This window comes from Lemur catta, chromosome 16 (genome assembly GCF_020740605.2).
Source record: "Lemur catta isolate mLemCat1 chromosome 16, mLemCat1.pri, whole genome shotgun sequence".
Taxonomy (NCBI): Eukaryota; Metazoa; Chordata; class Mammalia; order Primates; family Lemuridae; genus Lemur; species Lemur catta.
In genome coordinates, this window is record NC_059143.1 from 9,451,549 (window position 1) to 9,468,252 (window position 16,704).

Genomic DNA, 16,704 nt, shown 5'->3' on the forward strand with positions numbered 1-16,704 from the left:
AACTTCCACAGCTGCTGCGCTGTGAGTCAGTGTCGGTGTCGAGAGGAGACGGTTTTCCTCTCTGATGTGCGGCGCCCGCGTCACTCGCACTGTCACTCCTCGAGAAGAGTTTCTGATCACCAGCAGGCCAGGCTGTCCGCTTCCATTTGAACTGCGTTTAAATCCTTTTACACGTTTCTTTCGACGTCCGCCTTTGGAGTGTTTTTCTGAGGGGAAAATGCAGTCTTCTGTTGAAGACATTGAATGCTCAAAGTTTCTCCTCCTCTTCCTTCTCCTCCTCCTCCTTCTTCTCTCCTCCTCTTCTTTCTCTTCCTCCTCCTTCTTCTCTCCTTTGCCAAATTTCTACAACGGGCAGGGTCAGGATCCTACTGAGGGTGTCTGTGTTCACCCAGTGCCACCCACTCGGGGGAGGCTGTGGGCTGTACCTCCAGACACCAGCTCACATGGGCCATGGGCCACTCCCCGCACTGTGCCTTGGCTCTGCCTGGGGCCAGGGGGACAGGAGCCTGTGGGCCCCCCGCCTGGCACCTCCCCAGCCTCCCCTCCTTCCCACTGGCCGGGTCTCCCTGCCTGCTGCACTCCCCCGACCTCCTGCCTGGCTCTCCACCCTTCAGGCCACTGTGTAGCTGTCATCCTCAGCAGGAAGACTTCCTGGCCTTCCTAAAACTGAGTTAGGGGCCTCCTCTGCTTTGCTATTTGCCTGTTGTAGGTGTTGGAGACTTAGCAAGTTGTGTTAAAATTGCCTGTTTGCTTGCCAGCAGCTCCCACTGCTCCCTAAAAGCAGCTGCAGGCAGCAATGTGTCACAGCCACCATCTTTTCCTGTTCCCTCATACTGTCCCTGGCCAGTAGTAAATATCCGCTGAATATTTGTCAAACACCGATAAAGGACAGGAAGCCAGATTCAGAAGTGGTGACATGAACAAGGGTAGCTACTCCTGAGACAGGGAGAGTGCTCAGGGCCACACCCCCCACAGCCCAGAAAACCAAGGGCTGCAGCTCTTTCCCCAGAGAACAGGCCATCGGCTCACGGTTCTAGCTGAGCTGTGTTCCTCCATTCCTGGCCTTCATAGGCCATAAAGCCATCTTTGCAGTTTCATCCATATGAAAAATACTTGAGTTAGAGACATTGAACTAGTCCCTGTGGAACAAAGGATAAAGAGACTTGGCCTCTGCAAATTGCTGTCAAAAGACTGGAGCAATAACCACACAGATAAGATTACACAGATAAGAGAGAATGATCGTAGTTGGCTCCCCAGTATCTGCAGGATGAAGTCTAAGACTGCAGCCATCTCTCAAGGCCCGCCTCTGGTCCCTTCCAAATGCTCCAGCCTTGTCCCTACAGCTCACCTCGAAGAGTCTTCTTTTCTAAACACATGGTCTATTCTTTGCTCCCCAGATAAACCATGCTGCATCCCACTTCTGCACCCCTGAATTCGGCAGTGATAGCCCTCCCTGCAATGCCTGGTCCTGTGCCTGACCACGCCCTGTCCTGCCTGTGGGGCCTGCCCTGACCCCCTCAGCCAAGCCCTCATCTTCTCCAGCAGTCACAGATGCTCAGTAGAGACTGCACAGAGTCATGGTTTATTATGCAAGTGCTCTCTCCCCTCAGGGACCACACTTCATGGCTTTCTAAATTCCCAGTGCCCACTGCAGAGAGCAGCAGCTCAGTAAGTATTTGGAGACGGTGGTCACTTGTGGCTGGAGAGCTCAGAGAAGATTCCCAGAGGACACAGTGTAAGGGAAGGCATGAGGGTGGCCCTGCCCCCTTCACTCCTGGGATGCATAAGTCCAAGGTCCATGCTTTTGGCACAGTGGTGGGAAGGGCCTCTGGGTAGTGGGTTGACCGCCCACCCCCTGCACTTGGAGGCTTCCTTCCCACGTGGCTTGCCCCTCCTCCCTGGACTCCTTAATTTAAAGTTCGATTACTCAGTGCTCTCTCCGTTCTCCAGACCTCTCCTCTTCCTTTGCACACCCCCTCTGGGAGATGTCATCTGCCCCAAGCTCACAGAGCAACGTGTACCGGGAATGCTTTGCAATCTGCCTGTATCTCCAGCCTTCATCTCTCTCATGCGCCTGGCCAGAAATGCAGCTGCTTGCTGCACACTCCACTTGTAAGTCCCCAAGCACCTGCCACATCATCCTTCCTCCCCACAGACCTCCTCTCCTTCCCTGCTCTCCTTCCACCAAGTGAAGCCAGAAACCAGGGTATCAGCGATGGCTTTTCTCTCTCTCTTCAACATCATCCTGTCGTTGTTGAGTTCCGCTGATTGTGCCTGTTGACTCTCACATCTGTCTGCTTCTCTCTACTCCTACCATGAATCCAAGCCACCGAGTCTTCTTACCTGAGGACTACAAGGGCCAGTGCAGTTGTTCTTCCTGTTTCCAACCATTGCCTTCTCTAATCCATTCTTCACGCTGCAGGCTAAAATGATAGTTTTGAAAGTCAAATGTAATCATGTAATGTTTCTGCTTGAAGCTCTTCAAAATTTCCCCACTGCTCTTGGGATAAAATCAGATTTCCTTAACAAAATCCTTTGTCATGTCTTCCCTTCTAGCCTCTCCTTCTTCCCTCTTGCCATCTCCTCTGTTCCCTGACCCTACTTGAAATTCCAGGCACGTGGACCCTTTGTTGTTTGGGTCCTCCAGACTCGTCTCACACCCGGGCCCCTACTTAGACTGCCACAGGCAACCCCACCCTCCCTGCTGTCACATGTGTGCACACCCCACACCTGGCCTTCTGCTGATTGAGACAGAGATCCCAGCACAGACTTCACTTACCCAGCAGCCTTCTCCGACCTCATGATCTGGGCAGGGCACCCTTCTCTTCTGTAAGCGAGACCTCTGAGGTCCCTAGAGGACCTCACCACTCTGTATTACAGTTGCTTGTATAATTGTGTAGTCAGTAACAATTTGCCTAGAGGATGGATGAATGGGTGGATGATCTGTTGACTGAAAAGGTCGCTTCTCTGGAATTAAGTCTTCTTTAAAGAAAAAGGGACACATTCTAGATAGTTCTTTGATGGCATGTGAAATTGCAAGAGATGGTAGAGAAGTGCCACAAAGCGTTTTATCTTCAGGATGCATTGTATTCGTGTAACCATCATCTACCTTCAGCAGCTTTAAAAATCAATTTCGTCATACCAATAGCCCCGTATGAGGCAGAAGGAGCAGAAAATATTGAGCTTCACTTACCAAAGAGAAAATTCGAGGCCCAGAGTAATGAAGTATGTGGCTAAAGATCACACTGGGCTTTCGACCTTGGACTAGAAGAAAAGTCTCCTCAGTGCCGGCCACATAGGCCACTTGCCCAGGCTGCCTGCCCTCAGGGTGGCTCCTAGAAAGCTGAGGAACCTTCTTGTCTCTACCAAGAAATACTTGGTATAAGAAAACGACTGGGAACGCATATCATGAAAAAAGAACAAATACCAGATCAATGCCTTTTACCCATTCAGGCATTTAGCAAGTATTTTTGGTTCTCTAATATGTATCTGACATGTGCCAGCTCTGAGAATTGTGGGGGACAAAAATGGAAACTGTGTCTTCCTCATGGACGTACGGTGGGCGAGAAATGTGGCAAATAATGTGAAATTAGAACTGTGAGAAGAGTTCTGAAGGGCAGGCGTATGTGGCAACCCGAGAGCAGATGATGGGGACACTGGACCAGTCCGGGAGGTCTGAGGACACTCCGAGGAGCAGAAGCTGTTCACCGGGCAGGTGGGGCGAAGCTGCCAAGGGCTTGTGCAGAGTGAAAAGACGGTGGAGACCCTGGGCAGGAATCTTTTTGTTTCTTGGAAGTTGAAGGATCAAAAGAAGAGCGCAGATCCTCATGATCGTGGGAAAGGGAAGGAAGTATTTAGCGTAAAGATTTTTACACATTCCCTTCTGAGTCAGCACAAGCCTGTGTTCCGGCCAATTGTAGCTGACAAGTTAGGGAAAGAGCAAGACTATTCAGGAAGCTGGAAGGAGGGCGAGCTGGCACAGAGGAGCAAATGAATTGTCCCTTCGCTGTTATGTTCAAACTTTAAAAAGCGCCTCCCATCGCCTGTGGGCAGGTGTTTGCCTGCCGGTGCCTGCCTCGAGGTCCTCAGCGAAAGTCAGTCCAAACTGGGCCATTTCTCCTGGCACCAGAATCGGACCTGCAGGGGCCCTGCAGGGCGTGACTGAGGCAGGTTTGCTGATTTAGTTCCCCTCAGAGGGAGCCTGTGTGCGAGAGAGCCACGGGGTCACCCTGATCCTTCAGGCCAGGGAAAGAGCCCCGACCTGAGGGACTTCTCAGCGACGTGAGATCTCTGCTGGCCCAGCCCGTGGGCTGGGACAATGGGAGAAGAGGAGAGGACAAGCGTGCACCGAGAGTGAAGGTGCGACATATTTACTGGAGCGCACAGGCCCACGAGAAACTGCACGTGTTCCCATGGATTCTTCCAGAGTTTAAGGTGAAAGATGCCAGGGTTGGTACTGCTGGCCCATTTGGAAACTATTTAACATGTCATTGCCACTAACCAAAAGAGAAAAATGGTTACTCCTGTGATTTCTGGCAGAACTGATACTAAATTAGATGCTTGCATATGCTTTTAAAATTTGTTTTCTACACAAGGGATTTGAAACCTGCAATTCTTCTTTATTGCCTTTATGGTTCCTTGCCTTGTTTCCTGAGGGTTTTTTCCTGCTTCTTGATCTTGATTTCATCAGCAGGCAATCATGGCTTTAAGTTTCTCAGGGCACTTGCTGCACCCCTTCCCTACAGCTCTTCCTTCACTCCTCGTCTTTATTGTTTTGTGATCTTAACTGTGAGTTTTCTGCTTTCCCTCTAACCTGTGTCCGGTTTACAGAAGTTAGTGGTGTTGCCCGGCAGCACAGGCACCTGACCTGGCTCCCGAAATGTCCCTCCTCCTGTCTTCATAGTCCAGGAGCCCTCACCCTTGGGGAGTTATCACAAATTCTATTTTTAAGGAAAATTTGATTTTCATGTGCTTCACACCAAAGAACAAAAGAAAAGGTTTCTATCCCAAAGCAAAGTTCTCTACCAATGGGAATTGGAAAAGTGGGCCAGGTGATTATTTCAACAAGCAACAAGGACTGATGGTTTTTCCCTTACTCAAAAGTACCCCTTTAACAGTTCTGCAACCAAAAATTCTGTTATTTTTTACAATGCATTTGTGTTGTAGCAAGAATCTGTGAACACAGGAGAGGTAGTTAGGCCTCTGTCCCCTGTGCCTAAGAGGTCAGTTGGATTCCTGAGAGCCACTGCATTCCCATGAGCTGTTCTGATTAGCAGCTGATGAGCACCTGCTCGTGAGGATGGGGGAGATGTGGCAGGGCACCCAAAGGGCACTGGGATATCGCTGTACTCACAAGGGCAAATAAACGCTGGCAAACACCTGGGGCTGGGAGAGTGGTTCATTTTGCATAGACTGAGAGATAAGTAAAAAGCCTGGGTGAACAGGAAATATGAGAGCGGGTAAATAAAAATTCAGATGTGGCTCAGAATACAACCAGATTAGCGCTACCCACTGAGCTTGTCACCTGTCCCCTCCCTTAATTTTCACTTGAAGTCTGTAGAACTATCGTTGTCAGGTATGTGTGCAGAAACTTTGACCTCACCAGCAAATAGTACAATTATTTTGAGATGATGGGAAAATCTGCTTTTATCTCTTGATCTTTTAAAACTGTTTTATATCTTTCTAAACATGCTATTATGGCTGACAGACTAAATGAGGACTTGTCACATGCCACTTTAGCTTGTCTTCTTGTGTATTTTCAGCCAACATTAAAAATACATATACCAGTAATTAAGTCTTCTTTAGAAATCATTTCTTATTGGTAATGTGATTTTTAGTCCCCTCAATGGGACATCATAACTTGATGAATTATTCTGTTGTCAGTGGTGACAACAACGGACTCTGCATAATTGAAAACCCTTCCCATGCTGGTACTTAGCAGAGTAATGACCCAGGCTGATTTCCTCACTTCGGAATAAGGAGGCCCACAGTAGCAGGTTATCAGAGATACTACTGCATCCTGCCTTTGGGAGGTATCACTGAGTCACTTGACAAATGCAGTGTGACTCTAAGTAATGGGCATCTTATAGAAATGGTCTTGCTGATGTCTGTTCTTGCCTCACACTAATTTTTATTAAATTTACTATGGTAGTCAGGGCTGGCTGGGTATAAATCCAAAAGGGAAACCGTAGGTTTCATTTTGTGAAGAAAAACTTTACATTTATTTTACTTCTATTTTGCCTTTTTTAAAAAAAAACTTAGAATTCTTCAAGGAAAAATATGTTCTATTATGTAAATAAAAGGAGACAGATGGGTTAACGGGGGGGAAGAATATTTCCATTTTAGCTCAGCTTTCAAAATCTAGGCCAACACTGATAAAAATTGAAGAAAGACAGATTGAAACCAGATTTGTCTTACAAGAGAAATGCTGCAGTATTAAGCCTCCAAACGCAAGTGACTCTGACTAGAGAAACCGTTTACACTGGCTTCAGAGAGGTTGGGACTTAGTTTGTTATTTTTTTTTAGTAATTTGAGTCACCGCTGATCAAAATGCATCCCAGTTGTTACATGAAATTTGGAGGACATTTAAAAGGCATAGAACAGATCATATCTGAGCTGCTCGACCCTTCACATTTGTCCTGTATTTCTTATTAGATTAGCAACATTTTACAATCTAAACTCTCACTTGGTGACATTTTCATTAGCACTTCTTATTCTATGTTCTGGATTTTAAATTTTAATGCCTGTCTTATAAAGAAAGAGAGAAGAGAGTCTTGTTAATCAGAAATGTATTACTTTCAATTTACTATCTTCAAAAACAAAACAAAACAAACAAAACACTTTGCATCTTGTTGAATAGCTAGTCCTAACTGGACTTTAAAAGCGCCATGGAAAACAAGACAAGGATAGAGAGACAAACATCAGTTTTCTAAAGAGTCAAAAAGGAAGAGGAGGGCTAATGGTAATGGAGGGCTAAAGTATGTTTGTTAAATTGTGGATAAGAAATGACTAAGGAACCAACCGAACTTTGATTCTTAAGTCCATAGCTACCTTATCTAAGAATTATGGGCAACATTGTTGTTAGTCTCAATGCTAAACAGAATAGAACGAAGCTAAATAGATCTCGACATCAAAGGTGAAAGCTGTGCTAAGAGTCCTTGTACGCGTGGACAGTCGGCCCTCCACATCTGTGGGTTCTGCATCTGCAGATTCAACCAACTGCAAATCGAAAATATTTGAAAACAAACAGACACAGTGGCTCATGCCTGTAGTCCCAGCTACTTGGGAGGCCAGCAGAAGTAGGAAGATTGCCTGAGGCCAGGAGTTTGAAACCAGCCTGAGCAACATAACAAGGCCCCATCTCTAAAAAGGAAAGAAAAGAAAAGATTCAAAAACAATAAATAAAAAATAGCAATACAACAATAAAAAATAATGCAAGTAAAAAAATACAGCATAACAACTATTTACATTGCATTAGATATTATAAATGATCTAAAGGTGATTTAAAGTATACAGGAGGATGTGGGTAGGTTATATGCAAATACTACACCATTTTATTTAAGGAACTTGAGCATCCCTGGATTTTGGTATCTATGGGGGTTCTGGACCAATCCCCTATGGATACTAAGGGAGGACTGTATTTAAATTTGACCTCTAGGACCGTGGCCTCTCCTTGCACTTTGGAAGCAAAAGCATTGTAATAATGTGCTGAGTTAGAGAGCCCAGGGTTCCTGGATAGAGGGAAATTCAGAGGCCCCTAGGGAGCTTTCCTTGGCCCCGACCCCCAGGGCTTCAACCAGTCCAACCTCTTCCACCTGGGGACCGGGCCTGGCCTCGTCCTGGCTGGTTGTTGCTCCTAGGAGACATGCCTTGCTGCCGACACCTACCTGTACTGACAGCCTGGAGCCCCAACTCCTGGACTCACGCTCTGGCCCTTACCTTGAAGTTGCCGTAAACCCCTAGGCCCTGCCTGCCCAACCACCCCTCTGCAACCAAGCGTCTTTGCCTGCCAGGCTGCTCACCTGATTTGCCACCCCCAGCCAGGGCCACTATTTCTGTGGTCCAAACCACAGCTCATGGCTCACCTCCCCCAAGGTCTCCCAGGTACACATTCCTTGACACACCTGGGTGCCACCACTGCCATCAGACTTGTGCTGAAAGACAATCACTAATATTTATGGCCGTATAATAAATAATTAGCATCACACTGAGAGCTGTCAAACCCTGAAATAGGTTCCTAGGGAAGGTCTATTGGAATAGGAGAGGCCCTCATTTGTCTGAAAGGGTTTATGTCAGTCTGTCAGAGAACACACAGACTTAACTGGTGCCTGGTCCTTAGACTTAATAAACTTCAGGTTTTATAAATGCATTGGCAGAAGAAAAGGGCCAAATTGTAATAAACGGTACCCAGTATGGAAATCTAAACCCTTGGTACTATGAACTGAATGTTCATGTCCCTCCACCAAATTCCTATGTTGAAGCCCTAATTCCCAATGGGAGGGTGTTAGGAGGTGGGGCCTTTGGGAGGTAATTAGGTTAGATGAGGTCATGAGGCTGGGCCCACATATAGGATTAGCGCCCTTATGAGAAGAGGAAGAGACACAGAGCTCTCTCCTTGCATGCACGCACCAAGGAGAGGCCGTGTGAGGCTGGGAGAACATCCCTCCATCCGCACATGGCCTGTCCTCACAGGGCATCCTCTCATCCTCACCTGGTGTGCCAGGACAGTCATCGTGAACAGGAGGAGGGCTTCTGTCATACACTGGCACCTTGATCTTGGACTTCTCAGCCTCCAGAACTGTGAGAAATTTGTTGTTTATGCCACCCAGTGTACGGTATTTTGTTATACCATACTGGATATTGCATAGAAATTGGTACTGTCTTGTGTCCTTTCATTGTTAGGAGCCCATATACATCTCTATGTCAGATACAGATCCACCTTCCTCAAGCTATCAGGCCTCTAGAACAGCAGCAACCAAGCCAAGGCCAAGCTCACAGCCTTCCTACAGAGGAAGAGCGGAGTGTGAGCACAGAGGAGAGCAGAGAGATGCCCCAGCACACGGGGCTGGGACGTCTTCCTGTTCTCACACTGCAAGGACAGGTCTCCACAGCCACTCCCCACTGAGGACAAACAAGGATCGGATTTCCTTGTGTTGTCAAGAAATGAGATGACATATGAACTGTATTTTACAGAGCATGCGGTAAATCAAGACGTAAAACATAACTATCTGAGCATTTTCTTTTGCCTTTTTAATTTAATTTTTGAATAGGTAGTATATTCACATGATACAAAAATTTAAAACATTTTAAAATGTATAAAAAAGTATACAGTGAAAATTCTCCCTTCCCCACCATCTTCCATCCACATAATCCCCCCTCCATACCCACTGGTATTAGTCTCATGTATCCTAGAGTTTCTTCATGCATAGCAATGAATAGATTTTCTTATTCTCACTTTTTTTTCACACAATAAGTAGTATGCCATATGTGTTGCTCTCACTGGAATTTTTTTCATGTAACAGTGTATCCTGGGGCTTTCACCCCATTCCTACAAAGGGAGCCTCTTTTCAGTGCCTACGCTGAAAAGTTTTATAGCTGCATGGTAATGTTCCATTGAATGGAAGTATCATTATATAACCACTCCTCCACTGTGGACATTTAGGTATTTCCAGTCTTTTGTTACTACAATCAATGCTATAATGAATAATCATATACATATATCATTTTGCACACGTGCTAGTAGGTCTATACAATTAATTCCCAAAAGTAGAATGGCAGAATGAAATGGAATATAGATTTCTTACTTTAATTGGCAGAATGAAATGGAATATACATTTGTTACTTTAATAATAAAATTGCCCAGCATGGAAAATGTACTGATTTACACTCTGCCCAGCAGTTTTTGAGAATGCCTGTTGCTGAATACCCACAAAGCGTGTTATCAGACATTTGCATTTTTTTTCCTGCATGGTAATTGAAAAAAGCTATCTTGGTATAATTTTAATTTGTATTTTTTAGTATGAGTCATTTTTTTTGTTACGGGTGACTTATGAGCATTTTTTTCATGTGTTTAAGGGTCATTTGTGTTTTTTCTGTTGTCATGTTAAACTTTTTTCTTACCAGTTTCTAAGAGCTCTTTATCTTTATGCATTAAGAAATTAGACTTTTTTCCATGATATGAGTTGCAAATTTTTTTCCCCATTTTGTTGTTTGGCTTTTGACTTTGCTTAGGGGTCTTGTGTTTATTTGGTTGGTTGGTTGATTTAGGTTTGCCTTGCCCTTATTTACCATTTTTTAATTTTCTTTTTAACAACAATGTAGTTAGAAAGATCTTTCCCATGCCGTGACAGGATCCTGCTACATTTTCTTTAGTACTTTTATGGGTTTTATTGCTTACATTAAATCTTGTAGCCATTTGTAATTTATCCTGGTATGTCATGTCAGCTAGGAATACAACTTAATTTTGTTTATTTTTTGTTCAGAAGGCTGCCCAGTTGATTTAACACTGTTTACAACATTTCCTCACTGATCTGAGATGCCTCCTTAGTGCGCACTAAATTTCCATAAATACTTGGTCTATTTATGAACTTCCTCTTCTTCTCTAGCAGTCTGTTTCATAATATGTTTAAGATCTAGTATTAATAGGTCAGTTGTAGGGGTGAAGAGAATTTTCTTTCCTCCCCCTTCTGAAGATTTGATAATTAGGGTCTATAAAATAAACTGACAGTAGACAGATTAACAGGGGAAAAAAGGCATACAAGTTTATTAATGTGCATAAGCACAGAGGAATTGTGGGAGAATGATTACCCAGTAACCCAGTGAGGTCCAATGCTTGAATACCCTCCTTCACCGGGGAAGGAAAGTTGGAAGTTGTGGATGGAAGTAAATGATTTTCAGGGAAATGAATGAGCCCAAAGAACAAGGGCCTGGAAAAAAGTTCCTCTGAGCTCTGGGGGAGGTGGCAGGAAGGTGAAGGGATGGAACATCAGCATGAACAAAGGTTGTCTTACTATGCAGATAAAAGCCTCCAAGGTAATCTCTCTGGGAGATTAGAAGAAAAATCTCTCTGGGTTTGGTGATGACTCCTGACTCCTGGTGTCTTCTCTCCTTGAGCAGTTAATCTTTCCTAGATTTTTTTGAGTTTCTGAGGGAGGGGATCATAAGAAAATTGTATTTCTTAGAAGCTTCTTCACTGGTCAGATAAGGAAATTCCAGAGAGAGTCCTTCCTGGTGCTTCAGGAAAAGAAAGAGGATCAGAAAGACGAGAGCAGGGCAAGGTCATAGAGAGACCTTGGATCTGAGGCTTATTTCTATTATTTCTGAGGCCTTTTGATTTCCTTTAATTTAAATCGCTCAGAATGCCAAAGCACCATATTTTGAGGTATGATTTTCTGAGCCCCACGCAGTCACACAGTCATACTTCATTGCTGTTCTTGTTTGTTTATTCTATTTTCTATATGAAACTTGGAATCAGCTTATTCCTTGTATGTCTATGTAAATGTATAAAAGTAACTGAAAAGTGGGACCTCTATGGTATTAATTCTTCTACAGGTACACGCTGAGTCTTTCAGTTTGCTTGAATCTTCTCAGCAGTATTTTAAATTGAGATTCTCAGTAGTGTTTTAAATTTTTCATCATATAAATGTTGTACATTTCCGGTTAAGTGTCTTTCTAGGTATTTGATTATTGTAAATTGGCTCTTTTCTTCCACTATCTTCTAACTGGTAATTATCTATGAGTATTAAGGCTTTTGATATCAGTGTTTTAATTTTGTACCCTGCTAATTTATTAAATTTTCTTCTTTTGTGTAGGAGTTTTTCATTTATTAAATAATTCCAGTGGTTTTCTGGGTCTACGATAATGCCATCTGTAATAATGTTGGTATTAACTTTTACTTTCCAAATGTTACGTCTCTCATATCTTTTCCTTGTCTAATTGTGTTGGCAGGGGTCTGAGTGGGACTAGGATGCCCATAAAAAATAATAGTGGTGACAGTGGTCAACTTTCTTATTTATAGATTTGTTTGAAATTACTTTAGTGTTTTGTGATAAACATGAACCTAACTTTTTAGACTAAAATAGAAATATTTTATTGTATTAAGGATGTATACAAGTTAGTTCCTTTATTGAGTGTTTTTATTAATAATGGTTGTTGAATTTTGATAAATACCTTTTAATAATCTATAGCAATAATCATATACTTTTTCTCTTTAAACTATTTTATATGAAAAAATTTCCTGTTGTAAAATGTCCTGGCATTCATGGAATAGACCTCACATTGTCACGATATATAATTTTGTGTGCTAGTAATTTATTTATGATTTTGGCATTGGTATCAATAAACAACAGTGGTCTGTAGTTTCCTTTGATGTGTATGTGCATGCAGTCTGTCAGATTTGGATGTCAGTATTATGCTTTCTTCATAATACTAATTTGGAAGTTATCCCTTTTTCCTGTGCTCTGAAACAATTTTAAATGTCATTGAAATCTTTTGCTCTGTAGAGGTTTGGTAGGAATTCTCTGTGAAGCCACCTGGACGTGGAGCTTTTATGAGATTGGAGAGTAAGGGTAGATTTTTGATATTACTATTTCTTCTATGAAAAACAAACATATTTAGATTTTCTATTTCTTCTGGAATCAGTTTTAGTGAATTCTATTTTTATATAAAATTTTCCACCAACTCTGCCGTTCAAATATATTTATGTAGAGTTGAATATAAGGAGTTTCTTTTAAATTTCTTCTGTTTCTGTGATTATTTCCCCTCTAGCATTTCTCATTTGCTATTATAGTTTTTTAAAGTCTTTGTTATGTGGTCTGATTGCTCTGACATTTTTGTGTGTGATTTTTCTGAAATTTAGCAAGATTTGTTTTTGTTCAAATCATTATTATTTTAATTTTTTCTAAAACTCCTCGCTTTCTCTCTCTCCAAAGGACATTATCTACTTATTTCCTACTATATACAATGAAAAAAAATTTATTCTTCTCCTTCACACTAGATTTTAATAAATATTATGTTAACTGATATTTGCCTTCATGTGTATTTCTGTTTCTTGGTTTGTTGACTTTAAGTGATATCCTTTGACTCACACTTCTTACATATCAAGGAATCAAAGAGCATATTCTACGTCAGACCTCATGCCCCTTCTTTCTCCTTGTTCCCCATTGTTGGAGCACATTATCGTAGAACCGTTCTGTCACCCCTGTCCTTTCCGTGTGTTGGAGACCTGCACATGTTAAGTGTGCGGCACCAGCCCTCTCACGGCAGTGCTCCTCTTCCAGTGGTATCTTCCGGAAGGGCTAAAGGAGACACATTCCCCAAGTACTTGCATGTTTAAAACTGTCTGTGGCCTGCACATTTGAAGGAAAATTTAATCAGACAAAAAATTGTTATTATTTTTCACATCAGATGGGTAATGTGTCGACGTCGTAACAGGGTTTGGGGGGGCACATCTCACGCATGCTTGTCAACACCCTTTCATCACGCTTATGAACTACAAAAGGATCAGACATAAAATTCTTTCTTACTCTTTCTTTCCTTGAGCGTATTAAAGATGTAGCTTTACTATCTTCTGTTTTATTTTTTTTAATTGTGGTAAAATATGCACAATACAAAATTTACCATTTTAATCATTTTAAGTGTACAGTTCAGTGACATTGTCATTCAGTGACATTAAGTATGTTCATATTGTTGTGAGACCATCACCAGCATTCATCTCCAGAACATTGTCATTGTCCCAGACTGAAACTCTGTAGCCACTAAGCACTGACTGCCCATCCCCGTCCCATCCCTGTCCCCGCAGCCCCTGGAAACCACAGCTCTGCAGCCCGTCTCTGCGAATTTGGCTGTTCTAAGCATCTCATGTAAATGGAATCATGCAAAATCTGTCCTCTTGTGTTTGGCTTATTTCACTTAGCACAAAGTCTTCCAGGTTCATCAATGTTGAAGTATGTATTAGAATTTCACTCCTTTTTAAAGACAAATAATATTCCATTGTATGTATATACTATAATTTGTTTATCCATTCATACGTCAGTGGACACATAGGATTTCTTTAGAGTTTTCTACATATAAGATCATACTGTCTGTGAGCAGAGATAATTTTACCTCTTCTTTTTCAATTTGAATGCCTTTCTGTGAGTTCCACCCTGTTCACTTTTTTGGAAAACTTTGAGAAGAATTACTGATAGTTATTTAAACGTATGGTAGGATTCACCAGTGAAGCCATCTGGTCCAGGGCTTTTCTTTGTTGAGGGGATTTTGATTACTGACGCAGTCTCCTTACTAGTTGTAGGCCTATTCAGATTTTCTGTTTCGTTGTGATTCAGTCTTGGTAGGTTTTGTGTTTTCTAAGAATTTGTCCATTTCATCTGTGTTATCCAATTTCTTGGCATACAGTTGTTCACAGGACTCTCTTACAATCTTTGTTTCTATAGAGTCAATACTAATGTCCTTACTTTAATTTGTGATTTTAGTAATTTGAGTATTCTCTTTCTTCTTAGACAATCCAAAGTTTTGTCAATTTTGTTCATCTTTTTGAAAAACTAGCTCTTGGTTTCATTGATTTGCTCTATTGTTTTTCTCTTATTTCTCTATATATTTCTGCTGTAATCTTTATTATTCCCTTCCTTCTGCTAGCTTTGAGTTTGTTCTTTTTCAAGGTCCTTCAGTTGTAAAGTCAGGTTGTTGATTTGAGATCTTTCTTCTTCTTTAACATAAACATTCGCAGCTATACATTTCCCTCTTAGCACTGGTTTCAGAGCATCACATAAGTTTTGCTTTTTTGAGTTTTCATTTAAATTTGTCTCAATATTTTCTAATTTCTCTTATGATTTTTTCCTTGACCCTTTAAGGGTGTATTGTTTAATTTTGGAAAGTTTGTGAATTTTCCAGTTTTCCTTCTGTTATTGATTTGTAATTTTATCCAGTTGTGGTTAGAGAAGATACTTTATTGTGATAGCTATCTTTTTAAGTCTATTGAGACTTGATTTGTAGCCTAACATAATATTTCTTAGAGAATGTCCCAGGTACATTAAGAATAATTTGCATTCTGTTTTTGGAAAGAGTGTCCTGTATATGTTTGCTAAATCTAATTGGCTTACTGTGTTACACAAGTCTTCTGTTTCTTTATTTATCTTCCCTCTGGTTGCTGTATCCATTACTGTGAGTGGGGTATTGAAGTCTTGAACTATTATTTTAGAGCAGTCTATTTATCCCTGTCAGTTTTCATGTCATATATTTTGAGAGTCTTTTATTAGGTGAGCAAATGTTTATAATTGTTATATTTTCATATGCTACATTGAACCTTTTATTAATATATAATGCCCCTCTGTTTCTTTTGTAACCTTTTTTGATTTAAAGTGCAGTTTGTCTGATAATAGTACTGGTATCCCAGTCTTCTTTGGTTACTATTAGCATGGACTATCTTTTTCCATCTGTTTGCTTTCAACCTATTTGTGTCTTTGAATCTAAAATGAATCTCTTATAGACAGAATATATTATAGTTGAATCATTTTTTTAATCCACTCTGCTAATCTTTGTCTTTTGATTAGAGTGTTTAGTTCATTTACTTTTAAAGTAATTACTGATAAGGGAGAACTTATTTCTGCCATTTTTCTATTTGTTTTCTGTATACCTTCTAGGATTTTTGTCCTTCATTTCCTGCATTATTATCCTCTTTTCTGTTTAGTTAATGTTTGTTGTGAAACTTTAAATTCCCATTTCATTTTCTTTTGCGTATATTTTATAGTCATTTTCTTTGCCATTACCTTGGGGATTACACTTAACATCCTAAAGTTATAACACTCTAATTTGAATTTATATGAGTTTAACTTCAATAACATGTAAAAATTCCACACCTGTATACCTCCATCCTCACCAATTTGCAGTTATTGATATCGTTAATTACATCTTTATGTATTGTGGGTCCCAAAACATAGACTATTAAATAAATGTTTTATGTATTATTTTTTAAACCGTGCAAAAAATAAGAAACAAATGACAAAACAAAATGACAATAACACTTTTTTTATATTTGTCTATGTATTTACGTTTACCAGAGAACTTTATATTTTCATGTGCCTTCAAGTTACTGTCTAGTGTCTTTTCACTTCAACTTAAAGGACTCCCTTTAGCATTTATCATAGGGCAACTTTACTGATAATGAATCCACTCAACTTTTTGTTGTTCTGGAAATGACTTAATGTCTCTTAAATTTTTGAGAAACAGTTTTGTCTTATGTAGTATTCTCGGTTGATAGTTTTTTGTTCCTTTCAGCACTTTAAATATATCATCTCATTGTCCTCTGACTTGCAAAGTTTTGGCTGAGAAAGCCTTTGATAGTATTCTAAAAAATCCCTTATACGTGATGAGTTGCTTTCAGGATTCTCTCTTTGTCTTTGGATTTCAAAGGTTTGATTATAACATGCCTCATTGTGGATCTCTTTGTGGTTTATCTTACTTGAAGTTTGTGAAGCATCTTGGATTTATAGATCCAGGACTTGGGAAGCTTCCAGCCATTATTTCCCCAGATAATCTCTGTGCTCCTTCCCCTCTCTCTTTTTCCCTTCTGGAACTCCCACAATGTATATATTGGTTTGCATGATAGTGTCTCACAGGTCCCTTAGACTCTGTTCACTTTTCTTTAATCTTGTTACTTTCTATTCCTCATACTCAATAGTTTCAATTGTCTTATCCTCAAGTTCACTA

General features: G+C 41.2%; 1 protein-coding gene and 1 non-coding gene across 6 annotated transcripts in view; one reads left to right on the forward strand and one right to left on the reverse strand.

Moving 5' to 3' along the window:
• Window positions 1-16,704, forward strand: part of L3MBTL4 (L3MBTL histone methyl-lysine binding protein 4) — a 404,316-nt gene that overhangs the window by 345,817 nt on the left and 41,795 nt on the right. The window lies entirely within an intron of this gene.
• LOC123621996 lies at window positions 13,399-13,501 on the reverse strand. Its single transcript, XR_006729372.1, has one exon. It is a non-coding gene; the product is annotated as a small nucleolar RNA U13 (small nucleolar RNA).